This window comes from Corvus hawaiiensis, chromosome 10, assembly GCF_020740725.1.
Source record: "Corvus hawaiiensis isolate bCorHaw1 chromosome 10, bCorHaw1.pri.cur, whole genome shotgun sequence".
In the NCBI taxonomy this organism is placed as follows: Eukaryota; Metazoa; Chordata; class Aves; order Passeriformes; family Corvidae; genus Corvus; species Corvus hawaiiensis.
In genome coordinates this window covers 2,876,436-2,892,090 of record NC_063222.1, presented here as the reverse complement: position 1 = coordinate 2,892,090, position 15,655 = coordinate 2,876,436, and the positions used below count along the sequence as shown (strand labels likewise).

Genomic DNA, 15,655 nt, shown 5'->3' with positions numbered 1-15,655 from the left:
CTCAAGCCACGCCAGCCGCACGAGCTATGCAAGCATCCACAGTCATGGCCACCAGCACCGCCGTCAGCAACAACAGAACCTACAGACAGACCCAGCACCACACAAGCCACAAAAGCCACGCCAGCAACGCAAGCTATGTGAGCATCAACAGTCATGGCCACCGGGTCTGCCCTTGGCAACAATGGAACCTGCAGCCAGACCCAGCACCACACAAGCCTCACATGCAATGCCAGCCACGCAAGCTACGGGAGCATCAACAGTCATGGCCACCGGGTCTGCCCTCGGCAACAATGGAACCTGCAGCCAGACCCAGAGCCACACAAGCTACTCAAGCCACACCAGCCACGTTAGCTACACGAGCATCAACAGTCACGGCCACCAGCGCTGCCGTCGGCAACAATGGAACCTGCAGCCAGACTCAGAGCCACACAAGCCACACAAGCCACGCCAGCCACGCCAGCCACACGCGCATCAACAGTCATGGCCACTTGCTTCGCCCTTGGCAACAACGGAACCTGCAGCCAGACCCAGCACCACACAAGCCACACATGCAACGCCAGCCACGCAAGCTACGTGAGCATCACCAGTCATGGCCACTGGGTCAGCCCTCGGCAACAACGGAACCTGCAGCCAGATCCACAGCCACGCCAGCCACGCCAGCCGCGCCAGCCACGCGAACTACATGAGCATCAACAGTCATGGCCACTTGCTTCACCCTTGGCAACAACGGAACCTGCAGCCAGACCTGGCACCACACAAGCCACACAAGCCACGCCAGCAACGCAAGCTACGTGAGCATCAACAGTCATGGCCACCAGGTCTGTCCTTGCCAACAACGGAACCTGCAGCCAGACCCAGAGCCACACAAGCCACTCAAACCATGCCAGCCACGCGAGCTACGGGAGCATCAACAGTCATGGCCACTTGCTTCACCCTTGGCAACAACGGAACCTGCAGCCAGACCCAGCACCACACAAGCCACACAAGCCACGCCAGCCGCGCAAGCTACAAAAGCTACGGGAGCATCAACAGTCACGGCCACCAGGTCTGCCCGCGGCAACAACGGAACCTGCAGCCAGACCCAGAGCCACACAAGCCACACAAGCCACGCCGGCCACGCAAGCTACGCAAGCTACGGGAGCATCAACAGTCATGGCCACTTGCTTTGGCCTTTGCAACAACAGAACCTGCAGCCAGACCCAGCACCACACAAGCCACAAATGCAACGCCAGCCACGCAAGCTACGTGAGCATCAACAGTCACGGCCACCAGGTCTGCCCTCGGCAACAACGGAACCTGCAGCCAGACCCACAGCCACGCCAGCCACGCGAACTACGTGAGCATCAACAGTCATGGCCACTTGCTTCGGCCTTGGCAACAACGGCACCTGCATCCAGACCAAGCACCACGCAAGCCACACAAGCCACGCCAGGCACGCGAGCATCAACAGTCATGGCCACCAGGTCTGTCCTCGGCAACAGTGGAACCTGCAGCCAGACCTGGACCCACACAAGCCACGCCAGCCGCACGAGCTATGCAAGTATCCACAGTCGTGGACACCAGCGCCGCCGTCGGCAACAACAGAACCTACAGACAGACCCAGCACCACACAAGCCACAAAAGCCACGCAAGCTACGGGAGCATCAACAGTCATGGCCACCGGGTCTGCCCTTGGCAACAATGGAACCTGCAGCCAGACCCAGAGCCACACAAGCCACACAAGCCACGCCAGCCACGTGAGCCACACGAGCATCAACAGTCATGGCCACTTGCTTCGGCCTTGGCAACAACGGAACCTGCAGCCAGACCTGGCACCACACAAGCCACGCCAGCCACACAAGCTACGGGAGCATCAACAGTCATGGCCACCGGGTCTGCCCTTGGCAACAATGGGACCTGCAGCCAGACCCAGCACCACACAAGCCACACAAGCCACGCCAGCCGCGCAAGCTACAAAAGCTACGTGAGCATCAACAGTCATGGCCACCAGGTCTGCCCTCGGCAACAACGGAACCTGCAGCCAGACCCAGAGCCACACAAGCCACGCCAGCCACACAAGCCCCATGAGCCACGCGAGCCACGGCCACCGTGGCCCTCGTGCCCCTTTGCTCATGTGCCCAAACAAAACAAGGCACCTCTGTCGCAGTCCCCGGAAGACAGCAAAAGAAGCCTACAGCACCCGGTATTCCCAGGCGGTCTCCCATCCAAGTACTAACCGGGCCCGACCCTGCTTAGCTTCCGAGATCAGACGAGATCGGGCGTTCTCAGGGTGGTATGGCCGTAGGCACCCCTCAGCCCCACAGCAGCGCTCTCCAGCACACGCCAGCGCCTTCCTGCCCTGCCCCAATGCCCCCCGCACCCGGCACACGGCCGCCAGCGCCGCCCTCGGCAACAACGGAACCTGCAGCCAGACCAAGCGCCACACAGGCCACACAAGCCACGCCGGCCACGCCAACCACGCGAGCATCAACAGTCATGGCCACTTGCTTTGGCCTTTGCAACAACGGAACCTGCAGCCAGACCCAGAGCTGCACAAGCTACTCAAGCCACGCCAGCCGCACGAGCTATGCAAGCATCCACAGTCATGGCCACCAGCACCGCCGTCAGTAACAACAGAACCTACAGACAGACCCAGCACCACACAAGCCACAAAAGCCACGCCAGCAACGCAAGCTATGTGAGCATCAACAGTCATGGCCACCGGGTCTGCCCTTGGCAACAATGGAACCTGCAGCCAGACCCAGCACCACACAAGCCTCACATGCAATGCCAGCCACGCAAGCTACGGGAGCATCAACAGTCATGGCCACCGGGTCTGCCCTCGGCAACAATGGAACCTGCAGCCAGACCCAGAGCCACACAAGCTACTCAAGCCACACCAGCCACGTTAGCTACACGAGCATCAACAGTCACGGCCACCAGCGCTGCCGTCGGCAACAATGGAACCTGCAGCCAGACTCAGAGCCACACAAGCCACACAAGCCACGCCAGCCACGCCAGCCACACGCGCATCAACAGTCATGGCCACTTGCTTCGCCCTTGGCAACAACGGAACCTGCAGCCAGACCCAGCACCACACAAGCCACACATGCAACGCCAGCCACGCAAGCTACGTGAGCATCACCAGTCATGGCCACTGGGTCAGCCCTCGGCAACAACGGAACCTGCAGCCAGATCCACAGCCACGCCAGCCACGCCAGCCACGCCAGCCGTGCCAGCCACGCGAACTACATGAGCATCAACAGTCATGGCCACTTGCTTCGGCCTTGGCAACAACGGAACCTGCAGCCAGACCTGGCACCACACAAGCCACACAAGCCACGCCAGCCACGCAAGCTACGTGAGCATCAACAGTCATGGCCACCAGGTCTGTCCTTGCCAACAACGGAACCTGCAGCCAGACCCAGAGCCACACAAGCCACTCAAACCATGCCAGCCACGCGAGCTACGGGAGCATCAACAGTCATGGCCACTTGCTTCACCCTTGGCAACAACGGAACCTGCAGCCAGACCCAGCACCACACAAGCCACACAAGCCACGCCAGCCGCGCAAGCTACAAAAGCTACGGGAGCATCAACAGTCACGGCCACCAGGTCTGCCCGCGGCAACAACGGAACCTGCAGCCAGACCCAGAGCCACACAAGCCACACAAGCCACGCCGGCCACGCAAGCTACGCAAGCTACGGGAGCATCAACAGTCATGGCCACTTGCTTTGGCCTTTGCAACAACAGAACCTGCAGCCAGACCCAGCACCACACAAGCCACACAAGCCACGCCAGCCACGTGAGCTACGTGAGCATCAACAGTCACGGCCACCAGGTCTGCCCGCGGCAACAACGGAACCTGCAGCCAGACCCAGAGCCACACAAGCAACTCAAACCACGCCAGCCACGCGAGCTACGGGAGCATCAACACTCACGGCCACCAGCGCCGCCGTCGGCAACAACGGAACCTGCAGCTGGACCCAGAGCCACACAAGCCTCACAAGCCCCGCCGGCCACGCGAACTACGTGAGCATCAACAGTCATGGCCACTTGCTTCGGCCTTGGCAACAACGGCACCTGCATCCAGACCAAGCACCACGCAAGCCACACAAGCCACGCCAGGCACGCGAGCATCAACAGTCATGGCCACCAGGTCTGTCCTCGGCAACAGTGGAACCTGCAGCCAGGCCTGGACCCACACAAGCCACGCCAGCCGCACGAGCTATGCAAGCATCCACAGTCGTGGACACCAGCGCCGCCGTCGGCAACAACAGAACCTACAGACAGACCCAGCACCACACAAGCCACAAAAGCCACGCAAGCTACGGGAGCATCAACAGTCATGGCCACCGGGTCTGCCCTTGGCAACAATGGAACCTGCAGCCAGACCCAGAGCCACACAAGCCACACAAGCCACGCCAGCCACGTGAGCCACACGAGCATCAACAGTCATGGCCACTTGCTTCGGCCTTGGCAACAACGGAACCTGCAGCCAGACCTGGCACCACACAAGCCACGCCAGCCACACAAGCTACGGGAGCATCAACAGTCATGGCCACGGGGTCTGCCCTTGGCAACAATGGGACCTGCAGCCAGACCCAGCACCACACAAGCCACACAAGCCACGCCAGCCGCGCAAGCTACAAAAGCTACGTGAGCATCAACAGTCATGGCCACCAGGTCTGCCCGCGGCAACAACGGAACCTGCAGCCAGACCCAGAGCCACACAAGCCACGCCAGCCACACAAGCCCCATGAGCCACGCGAGCCACGGCCACCGTTGCCCTTGTGCCCCTTTGCTCGTGTGCCCAAACAAAACAAGGCACCTCTTGCCCAGACCCCAGGACACAGCAAAAGAAGCCTACAGCACCCGGTATTCCCAGGCGGTCTCCCATCCAAGTACTAACCGGGCCCGACCCTGCTTAGCTTCCGAGATCAGACGAGATCGGGCGTTCTCAGGGTGGTATGGCCGTAGGCACCCCTCAGCCCCACAGCAGCGCTCTCCAGCACACGCCAGCGCCTTCCTGCCCTGCCCCAATGCCCCCCGCACCCGGCACACGGCCGCCAGCGCCGCCCTCGGCAACAACGGAACCTGCAGCCAGACCAAGCGCCACACAGGCCACACAAGCCACGCCGGCCACGCCAGCCACGCGAGCATCAACAGTCATGGCCACTTGCTTTGGCCTTTGCAACAACGGAACCTGCAGCCAGACCCAGAGCTGCACAAGCTACTCAAGCCACGCCAGCCGCACGAGCTATGCAAGCATCCACAGTCATGGCCACCAGCACCGCCGTCAGCAACAACAGAACCTACAGACAGACCCAGCACCACACAAGCCACAAAAGCCACGCCAGCAACGCAAGCTATGTGAGCATCAACAGTCATGGCCACCGGGTCTGCCCTTGGCAACAATGGAACCTGCAGCCAGACCCAGCACCACACAAGCCTCACATGCAATGCCAGCCACGCAAGCTACGGGAGCATCAACAGTCATGGCCACCGGGTCTGCCCTCGGCAACAATGGAACCTGCAGCCAGACCCAGAGCCACACAAGCTACTCAAGCCACACCAGCCACGTTAGCTACACGAGCATCAACAGTCACGGCCACCAGCGCTGCCGTCGGCAACAATGGAACCTGCAGCCAGACTCAGAGCCACACAAGCCACACAAGCCACGCCAGCCACGCCAGCCACACGCGCATCAACAGTCATGGCCACTTGCTTCGCCCTTGGCAACAACGGAACCTGCAGCCAGACCCAGCACCACACAAGCCACACATGCAACGCCAGCCACGCAAGCTACGTGAGCATCACCAGTCATGGCCACTGGGTCAGCCCTCGGCAACAACGGAACCTGCAGCCAGATCCACAGCCACGCCAGCCACGCCAGCCGCGCCAGCCACGCGAACTACATGAGCATCAACAGTCATGGCCACTTGCTTCGGCCTTGGCAACAACGGAACCTGCAGCCAGACCTGGCACCACACAAGCCACACAAGCCACGCCAGCCACGCAAGCTACGTGAGCATCAACAGTCACGGCCACCAGGTCTGTCCTTGCCAACAACGGAACCTGCAGCCAGACCCAGAGCCACACAAGCCACTCAAACCACGCCAGCCGCGCAAGCTACGGGAGCATCAACAGTCATGGCCACTTGCTTCACCCTTGGCAACAACGGAACCTGCAGCCAGACCCAGCACCACACAAGCCACACAAGCCACGCCAGCCGCGCAAGCTACAAAAGCTACGGGAGCATCAACAGTCACGGCCACCAGGTCTGCCCGCGGCAACAACGGAACCTGCAGCCAGACCCAGAGCCACACAAGCCACACAAGCCACGCCGGCCACGCAAGCTACGCAAGCTACGGGAGCATCAACAGTCATGGCCACTTGCTTTGGCCTTTGCAACAACAGAACCTGCAGCCAGACCCAGCACCACACAAGCCACAAATGCAACGCCAGCCACGCAAGCTACGTGAGCATCAACAGTCACGGCCACCAGGTCTGCCCTCGGCAACAACGGAACCTGCAGCCAGACCCACAGCCACGCCAGCCACGCGAACTACATGAGCATCAACAGTCATGGCCACTTGCTTCGGCCTTGGCAACAACGGAACCTGCAGCCAGACCTGGCACCACACAAGCCACGCCAGCCACGCAAGCTACGGGAGCATCAACAGTCATGGCCACCGGGTCTGCCCTTGGCAACAATGGGACCTGCAGCCAGACCCAGCACCACACAAGCCACACAAGCCACGCCAGCCACGTGAGCTACGTGAGCATCAACAGTCATGGCCACCAGGTCTGCCCTCGGCAACAACGGAACCTGCAGCCAGACCCAGAGCCACACAAGCAACTCAAACCACGCCAGCCACGCGAGCTACGGGAGCATCAACACTCACGGCCACCAGCGCCGCCGTCGGCAACAACGGAACCTGCAGCTGGACCCAGAGCCACACAAGCCTCACAAGCCCCGCCGGCCACGCGAACTACGTGAGCATCAACAGTCATGGCCACTTGCTTCGGCCTTGGCAACAACGGCACCTGCATCCAGACCAAGCACCACGCAAGCCACACAAGCCACGCCAGGCACGCGAGCATCAACAGTCATGGCCACCAGGTCTGTCCTCGGCAACAGTGGAACCTGCAGCCAGACCTGGACCCACACAAGCCACGCCAGCCGCACGAGCTATGCAAGCATCCACAGTCGTGGACACCAGCGCCGCCGTCGGCAACAACAGAACCTACAGACAGACCCAGCACCACACAAGCCACAAAAGCCACGCAAGCTACGGGAGCATCAACAGTCATGGCCACCGGGTCTGCCCTTGGCAACAATGGAACCTGCAGCCAGACCCAGAGCCACACAAGCCACACAAGCCACGCCAGCCACGTGAGCCACACGAGCATCAACAGTCATGGCCACTTGCTTCGGCCTTGGCAACAACGGAACCTGCAGCCAGAGCTGGCACCACACAAGCCACGCCAGCCACACAAGCTACGGGAGCATCAACAGTCATGGCCACGGGGTCTGCCCTTGGCAACAATGGGACCTGCAGCCAGACCCAGCACCACACAAACCACACAAGCCACGCCAGCCGCGCAAGCTACAAAAGCTACGTGAGCATCAACAGTCATGGCCACCAGGTCTGCCCGCGGCAACAACGGAACCTGCAGCCAGACCCAGAGCCACACAAGCCACGCCAGCCACACAAGCCCCATGAGCCACGCGAGCCACGGCCACCGTTGCCCTTGTGCCCCTTTGCTCGTGTGCCCAAACAAAACAAGGCACCTCTGTCGCAGTCCCCGGAAGACAGCAAAAGAAGCCTACAGCACCCGGTATTCCCAGGCGGTCTCCCATCCAAGTACTAACCGGGCCCGACCCTGCTTAGCTTCCGAGATCAGACGAGATCGGGCGTTCTCAGGGTGGTATGGCCGTAGGCACCCCTCAGCCCCACAGCAGCGCTCTCCAGCACACGCCAGCGCCTTCCTGCCCTGCCCCAATGCCCCCCGCACCCGGCACACGGCCGCCAGCGCCGCCCTCGGCAACAACGGAACCTGCAGCCAGACCAAGCGCCACACAGGCCACACAAGCCACGCCGGCCACGCCAGCCACGCGAGCATCAACAGTCATGGCCACTTGCTTTGGCCTTTGCAACAACGGAACCTGCAGCCAGACCCAGAGCTGCACAAGCTACTCAAGCCACGCCAGCCGCACGAGCTATGCAAGCATCCACAGTCATGGCCACCAGCACCGCCGTCAGCAACAACAGAACCTACAGACAGACCCAGCACCACACAAGCCACAAAAGCCACGCCAGCAACGCAAGCTATGTGAGCATCAACAGTCATGGCCACCGGGTCTGCCCTTGGCAACAATGGAACCTGCAGCCAGACCCAGCACCACACAAGCCTCACATGCAATGCCAGCCACGCAAGCTACGGGAGCATCAACAGTCATGGCCACCGGGTCTGCCCTCGGCAACAATGGAACCTGCAGCCAGACCCAGAGCCACACAAGCTACTCAAGCCACACCAGCCACGTTAGCTACACGAGCATCAACAGTCACGGCCACCAGCGCTGCCGTCGGCAACAATGGAACCTGCAGCCAGACTCAGAGCCACACAAGCCACACAAGCCACGCCAGCCACGCCAGCCACACGCGCATCAACAGTCATGGCCACTTGCTTCGCCCTTGGCAACAACGGAACCTGCAGCCAGACCCAGCACCACACAAGCCACACATGCAACGCCAGCCACGCAAGCTACGCAAGCTACGTGAGCATCACCAGTCATGGCCACTGGGTCAGCCCTCGGCAACAACGGAACCTGCAGCCAGATCCACAGCCACGCCAGCCACGCCAGCCGCGCCAGCCACGCGAACTACATGAGCATCAACAGTCATGGCCACTTGCTTCGGCCTTGGCAACAACGGAACCTGCAGCCAGACCTGGCACCACACAAGCCACACAAGCCACGCCAGCAACGCAAGCTACGTGAGCATCAACAGTCATGGCCACCAGGTCTGTCCTTGCCAACAACGGAACCTGCAGCCAGACCCAGAGCCACACAAGCCACTCAAACCATGCCAGCCACGCGAGCTACGGGAGCATCAACAGTCATGGCCACTTGCTTCACCCTTGGCAACAACGGAACCTGCAGCCAGACCCAGCACCACACAAGCCACACAAGCCACGCCAGCTGCGCAAGCTACAAAAGCTACGGGAGCATCAACAGTCACGGCCACCAGGTCTGCCCGCGGCAACAACGGAACCTGCAGCCAGACCCAGAGCCACACAAGCCACACAAGCCACGCCGGCCACGCAAGCTACGCAAGCTACGGGAGCATCAACAGTCATGGCCACTTGCTTTGGCCTTTGCAACAACAGAACCTGCAGCCAGACCCAGCACCACACAAGCCACAAATGCAACGCCAGCCACGCAAGCTACGTGAGCATCAACAGTCACGGCCACCAGGTCTGCCCTCGGCAACAACGGAACCTGCAGCCAGACCCACAGCCACGCCAGCCACGCGAACTACATGAGCATCAACAGTCATGGCCACTTGCTTCGGCCTTGGCAACAACGGAACCTGCAGCCAGACCCAGCACCACACAAGCCACACAAGCCACGCCAGCCACGTGAGCTACGTGAGCATCAACAGTCATGGCCACCAGGTCTGCCCTCGGCAACAACGGAACCTGCAGCCAGACCCAGAGCCACACAAGCAACTCAAACCACGCCAGCCACGCGAGCTACGGGAGCATCAACACTCACGGCCACCAGCGCCGCCGTCGGCAACAACGGAACCTGCAGCTGGACCCAGAGCCACACAAGCCTCACAAGCCCCGCCGGCCACGCGAACTACGTGAGCATCAACAGTCATGGCCACTTGCTTCGGCCTTGGCAACAACGGCACCTGCATCCAGACCAAGCACCACGCAAGCCACACAAGCCACGCCAGGCACGCGAGCATCAACAGTCATGGCCACCAGGTCTGTCCTCGGCAACAGTGGAACCTGCAGCCAGACCTGGACCCACACAAGCCACGCCAGCCGCACGAGCTATGCAAGCATCCACAGTCGTGGACACCAGCGCCGCCGTCGGCAACAACAGAACCTACAGACAGACCCAGCACCACACAAGCCACAAAAGCCACGCAAGCTACGGGAGCATCAACAGTCATGGCCACCGGGTCTGCCCTTGGCAACAATGGAACCTGCAGCCAGACCCAGAGCCACACAAGCCACACAAGCCACGCCAGCCACGTGAGCCACACGAGCATCAACAGTCATGGCCACTTGCTTCGGCCTTGGCAACAACGGAACCTGCAGCCAGACCTGGCACCACACAAGCCACGCCAGCCACACAAGCTACGGGAGCATCAACAGTCATGGCCACGGGGTCTGCCCTTGGCAACAATGGGACCTGCAGCCAGACCCAGCACCACACAAGCCACACAAGCCACGCCAGCCGCGCAAGCTACAAAAGCTACGTGAGCATCAACAGTCATGGCCACCAGGTCTGCCCGCGGCAACAACGGAACCTGCAGCCAGACCCAGAGCCACACAAGCCACGCCAGCCACACAAGCCCCATGAGCCACGCGAGCCACGGCCACCGTGGCCCTCGTGCCCCTTTGCTCATGTGCCCAAACAAAACAAGGCACCTCTGTCGCAGTCCCCGGAAGACAGCAAAAGAAGCCTACAGCACCCGGTATTCCCAGGCGGTCTCCCATCCAAGTACTAACCGGGCCCGACCCTGCTTAGCTTCCGAGATCAGACGAGATCGGGCGTTCTCAGGGTGGTATGGCCGTAGGCACCCCTCAGCCCCACAGCAGCGCTCTCCAGCACACGCCAGCGCCTTCCTGCCCTGCCCCAATGCCCCCCGCACCCGGCACACGGCCGCCAGCGCCGCCCTCGGCAACAACGGAACCTGCAGCCAGACCAAGCGCCACACAGGCCACACAAGCCACGCCGGCCACGCCAGCCACGCGAGCATCAACAGTCATGGCCACTTGCTTCGCCCTTGGCAACAACGGAACCTGCAGCCAGACCCAGAGCTGCACAAGCTACTCGAACCACGCCAGCCACGTGAGCTACGTGAGCATCAACAGTCATGGCCACCGGGTCAGCCCTCGGCAACAATGGCACCTGCAGGCAGACCCAGAGCCACACAAGCAACGCCGGCCACGCGAACTACATGAGCATCAACAGTCATGGCCACTTGCTTCGGCCTTGGCAACAACAGAACCTGCAGCCAGACCTGGCACCACACAAGCAACAACAGCCACGCCAGCCATGTGAGCTACGGGAGCATCAACAGTCATGGCCACCAGGTCTGCCCTCGGCAACAACGGAACCTGCAGCCAGACCCAGAGCCACACAAGCCACGCCAGCCACACAAGCCCCATGAGCCACGCGAGCCACGGCCACCGTGGCCCTCGTGCCCCTTTGCTCATGTGCCCAAACAAAACAAGGCACCTCTGTCGCAGTCCCCGGAAGACAGCAAAAGAAGCCTACAGCACCCGGTATTCCCAGGCGGTCTCCCATCCAAGTACTAACCGGGCCCGACCCTGCTTAGCTTCCGAGATCAGACGAGATCGGGCGTTCTCAGGGTGGTATGGCCGTAGGCACCCCTCAGCCCCACAGCAGCGCTCTCCAGCACACGCCAGCGCCTTCCTGCCCTGCCCCAATGCCCCCCGCACCCGGCACACGGCCGCCAGCGCCGCCCTCGGCAACAACGGAACCTGCAGCCAGACCAAGCGCCACACAGGCCACACAAGCCACGCCGGCCACGCCAGCCACGCGAGCATCAACAGTCATGGCCACTTGCTTTGGCCTTTGCAACAACGGAACCTGCAGCCAGACCCAGAGCTGCACAAGCTACTCAAGCCACGCCAGCCGCACGAGCTATGCAAGCATCCACAGTCATGGCCACCAGCACCGCCGTCAGCAACAACAGAACCTACAGACAGACCCAGCACCACACAAGCCACAAAAGCCACGCCAGCAACGCAAGCTATGTGAGCATCAACAGTCATGGCCACCGGGTCTGCCCTTGGCAACAATGGAACCTGCAGCCAGACCCAGCACCACACAAGCCTCACATGCAATGCCAGCCACGCAAGCTACGGGAGCATCAACAGTCATGGCCACCGGGTCTGCCCTCGGCAACAATGGAACCTGCAGCCAGACCCAGAGCCACACAAGCTACTCAAGCCACACCAGCCACGTTAGCTACACGAGCATCAACAGTCACGGCCACCAGCGCTGCCGTCGGCAACAATGGAACCTGCAGCCAGACTCAGAGCCACACAAGCCACACAAGCCACGCCAGCCACGCCAGCCACACGCGCATCAACAGTCATGGCCACTTGCTTCGCCCTTGGCAACAACGGAACCTGCAGCCAGACCCAGCACCACACAAGCCACACATGCAACGCCAGCCACGCAAGCTACGTGAGCATCACCAGTCATGGCCACTGGGTCAGCCCTCGGCAACAACGGAACCTGCAGCCAGATCCACAGCCACGCCAGCCACGCCAGCCGCGCCAGCCACGCGAACTACATGAGCATCAACAGTCATGGCCACTTGCTTCGGCCTTGGCAACAACGGAACCTGCAGCCAGACCTGGCACCACACAAGCCACACAAGCCACGCCAGCAACGCAAGCTACGTGAGCATCAACAGTCATGGCCACCAGGTCTGTCCTTGCCAACAACGGAACCTGCAGCCAGACCCAGAGCCACACAAGCCACTCAAACCATGCCAGCCACGCGAGCTACGGGAGCATCAACAGTCATGGCCACTTGCTTCACCCTTGGCAACAACGGAACCTGCAGCCAGACCCAGCACCACACAAGCCACACAAGCCACGCCAGCCGCGCAAGCTACAAAAGCTACGGGAGCATCAACAGTCACGGCCACCAGGTCTGCCCGCGGCAACAACGGAACCTGCAGCCAGACCCAGAGCCACACAAGCCACACAAGCCACGCCGGCCACGCAAGCTACGCAAGCTACGGGAGCATCAACAGTCATGGCCACTTGCTTTGGCCTTTGCAACAACAGAACCTGCAGCCAGACCCAGCACCACACAAGCCACAAATGCAACGCCAGCCACGCAAGCTACGTGAGCATCAACAGTCACGGCCACCAGGTCTGCCCTCGGCAACAACGGAACCTGCAGCCAGACCCACAGCCACGCCAGCCACGCGAACTACGTGAGCATCAACAGTCATGGCCACTTGCTTCGGCCTTGGCAACAACGGCACCTGCATCCAGACCAAGCACCACGCAAGCCACACAAGCCACGCCAGGCACGCGAGCATCAACAGTCATGGCCACCAGGTCTGTCCTCGGCAACAGTGGAACCTGCAGCCAGACCTGGACCCACACAAGCCACGCCAGCCGCACGAGCTATGCAAGTATCCACAGTCGTGGACACCAGCGCCGCCGTCGGCAACAACAGAACCTACAGACAGACCCAGCACCACACAAGCCACAAAAGCCACGCAAGCTACGGGAGCATCAACAGTCATGGCCACCGGGTCTGCCCTTGGCAACAATGGAACCTGCAGCCAGACCCAGAGCCACACAAGCCACACAAGCCACGCCAGCCACGTGAGCCACACGAGCATCAACAGTCATGGCCACTTGCTTCGGCCTTGGCAACAACGGAACCTGCAGCCAGACCTGGCACCACACAAGCCACGCCAGCCACACAAGCTACGGGAGCATCAACAGTCATGGCCACCGGGTCTGCCCTTGGCAACAATGGGACCTGCAGCCAGACCCAGCACCACACAAGCCACACAAGCCACGCCAGCCGCGCAAGCTACAAAAGCTACGTGAGCATCAACAGTCATGGCCACCAGGTCTGCCCTCGGCAACAACGGAACCTGCAGCCAGACCCAGAGCCACACAAGCCACGCCAGCCACACAAGCCCCATGAGCCACGCGAGCCACGGCCACCGTGGCCCTCGTGCCCCTTTGCTCATGTGCCCAAACAAAACAAGGCACCTCTGTCGCAGTCCCCGGAAGACAGCAAAAGAAGCCTACAGCACCCGGTATTCCCAGGCGGTCTCCCATCCAAGTACTAACCGGGCCCGGCCCTGCTTAGCTTCCGAGATCAGACGAGATCGGGCGTTCTCAGGGTGGTATGGCCGTAGGCACCCCTCAGCCCCACAGCAGCGCTCTCCAGCACACGCCAGCGCCTTCCTGCCCTGCCCCAATGCCCCCCGCACCCGGCACACGGCCGCCAGCGCCGCCCTCGGCAACAACGGAACCTGCAGCCAGACCAAGCGCCACACAGGCCACACAAGCCACGCCGGCCACGCCAGCCACGCGAGCATCAACAGTCATGGCCACTTGCTTTGGCCTTTGCAACAACGGAACCTGCAGCCAGACCCAGAGCTGCACAAGCTACTCAAGCCACGCCAGCCGCACGAGCTATGCAAGCATCCACAGTCATGGCCACCAGCACCGCCGTCAGCAACAACAGAACCTACAGACAGACCCAGCACCACACAAGCCACAAAAGCCACGCCAGCAACGCAAGCTATGTGAGCATCAACAGTCATGGCCACCGGGTCTGCCCTTGGCAACAATGGAACCTGCAGCCAGACCCAGCACCACACAAGCCTCACATGCAATGCCAGCCACGCAAGCTACGGGAGCATCAACAGTCATGGCCACCGGGTCTGCCCTCGGCAACAATGGAACCTGCAGCCAGACCCAGAGCCACACAAGCTACTCAAGCCACACCAGCCACGTTAGCTACACGAGCATCAACAGTCACGGCCACCAGCGCTGCCGTCGGCAACAATGGAACCTGCAGCCAGACTCAGAGCCACACAAGCCACACAAGCCACGCCAGCCACGCCAGCCACACGCGCATCAACAGTCATGGCCACTTGCTTCGCCCTTGGCAACAACGGAACCTGCAGCCAGACCCAGCACCACACAAGCCACACATGCAACGCCAGCCACGCAAGCTACGTGAGCATCACCAGTCATGGCCACTGGGTCAGCCCTCGGCAACAACGGAACCTGCAGCCAGATCCACAGCCACGCCAGCCACGCCAGCCGCGCCAGCCACGCGAACTACATGAGCATCAACAGTCATGGCCACTTGCTTCGGCCTTGGCAACAACGGAACCTGCAGCCAGACCTGGCACCACACAAGCCACACAAGCCACGCCAGCAACGCAAGCTACGTGAGCATCAACAGTCATGGCCACCAGGTCTGTCCTTGCCAACAACGGAACCTGCAGCCAGACCCAGAGCCACACAAGCCACTCAAACCATGCCAGCCACGCGAGCTACGGGAGCATCAACAGTCATGGCCACTTGCTTCACCCTTGGCAACAACGGAACCTGCAGCCAGACCCAGCACCACACAAGCCACACAAGCCACGCCAGCCGCGCAAGCTACAAAAGCTACGGGAGCATCAACAGTCACGGCCACCAGGTCTGCCCGCGGCAACAACGGAACCTGCAGCCAGACCCAGAGCCACACAAGCCACACAAGCCACGCCGGCCACGCAAGCTACGCAAGCTACGGGAGCATCAACAGTCATGGCCACTTGCTTTGGCCTTTGCAACAACAGAACCTGCAGCCAGACCCAGCACCACACAAGCCACAAATGCAACGCCAGCCACGCAAGC

General features: G+C 61.4%; 6 non-coding genes across 6 annotated transcripts; all 6 read right to left on the bottom strand.

The window, feature by feature from the left end:
* Positions 1-2,167: 2,167 nt before the first annotated feature.
* LOC125331224 lies at positions 2,168-2,286 on the bottom strand. Its single transcript, XR_007205926.1, has one exon. It is a non-coding gene; the product is annotated as a 5S ribosomal RNA (ribosomal RNA).
* Positions 2,287-4,843: 2,557 nt separating this feature from the next.
* On the bottom strand, positions 4,844-4,962 carry LOC125331223. Its single transcript, XR_007205925.1, has one exon. It is a non-coding gene; the product is annotated as a 5S ribosomal RNA (ribosomal RNA).
* A 2,848-nt stretch (positions 4,963-7,810) lies between these two features.
* LOC125331222 lies at positions 7,811-7,929 on the bottom strand. Its single transcript, XR_007205924.1, has one exon. It is a non-coding gene; the product is annotated as a 5S ribosomal RNA (ribosomal RNA).
* Positions 7,930-10,686: 2,757 nt separating this feature from the next.
* On the bottom strand, positions 10,687-10,805 carry LOC125331221. The gene has a single exon (XR_007205923.1). It is a non-coding gene; the product is annotated as a 5S ribosomal RNA (ribosomal RNA).
* Positions 10,806-11,500: 695 nt separating this feature from the next.
* On the bottom strand, positions 11,501-11,619 carry LOC125331220. The gene has a single exon (XR_007205922.1). It is a non-coding gene; the product is annotated as a 5S ribosomal RNA (ribosomal RNA).
* A 2,421-nt stretch (positions 11,620-14,040) lies between these two features.
* Positions 14,041-14,159, bottom strand: LOC125331234. The gene has a single exon (XR_007205935.1). It is a non-coding gene; the product is annotated as a 5S ribosomal RNA (ribosomal RNA).
* Between the last annotated feature and the right edge of the window lie 1,496 nt (positions 14,160-15,655).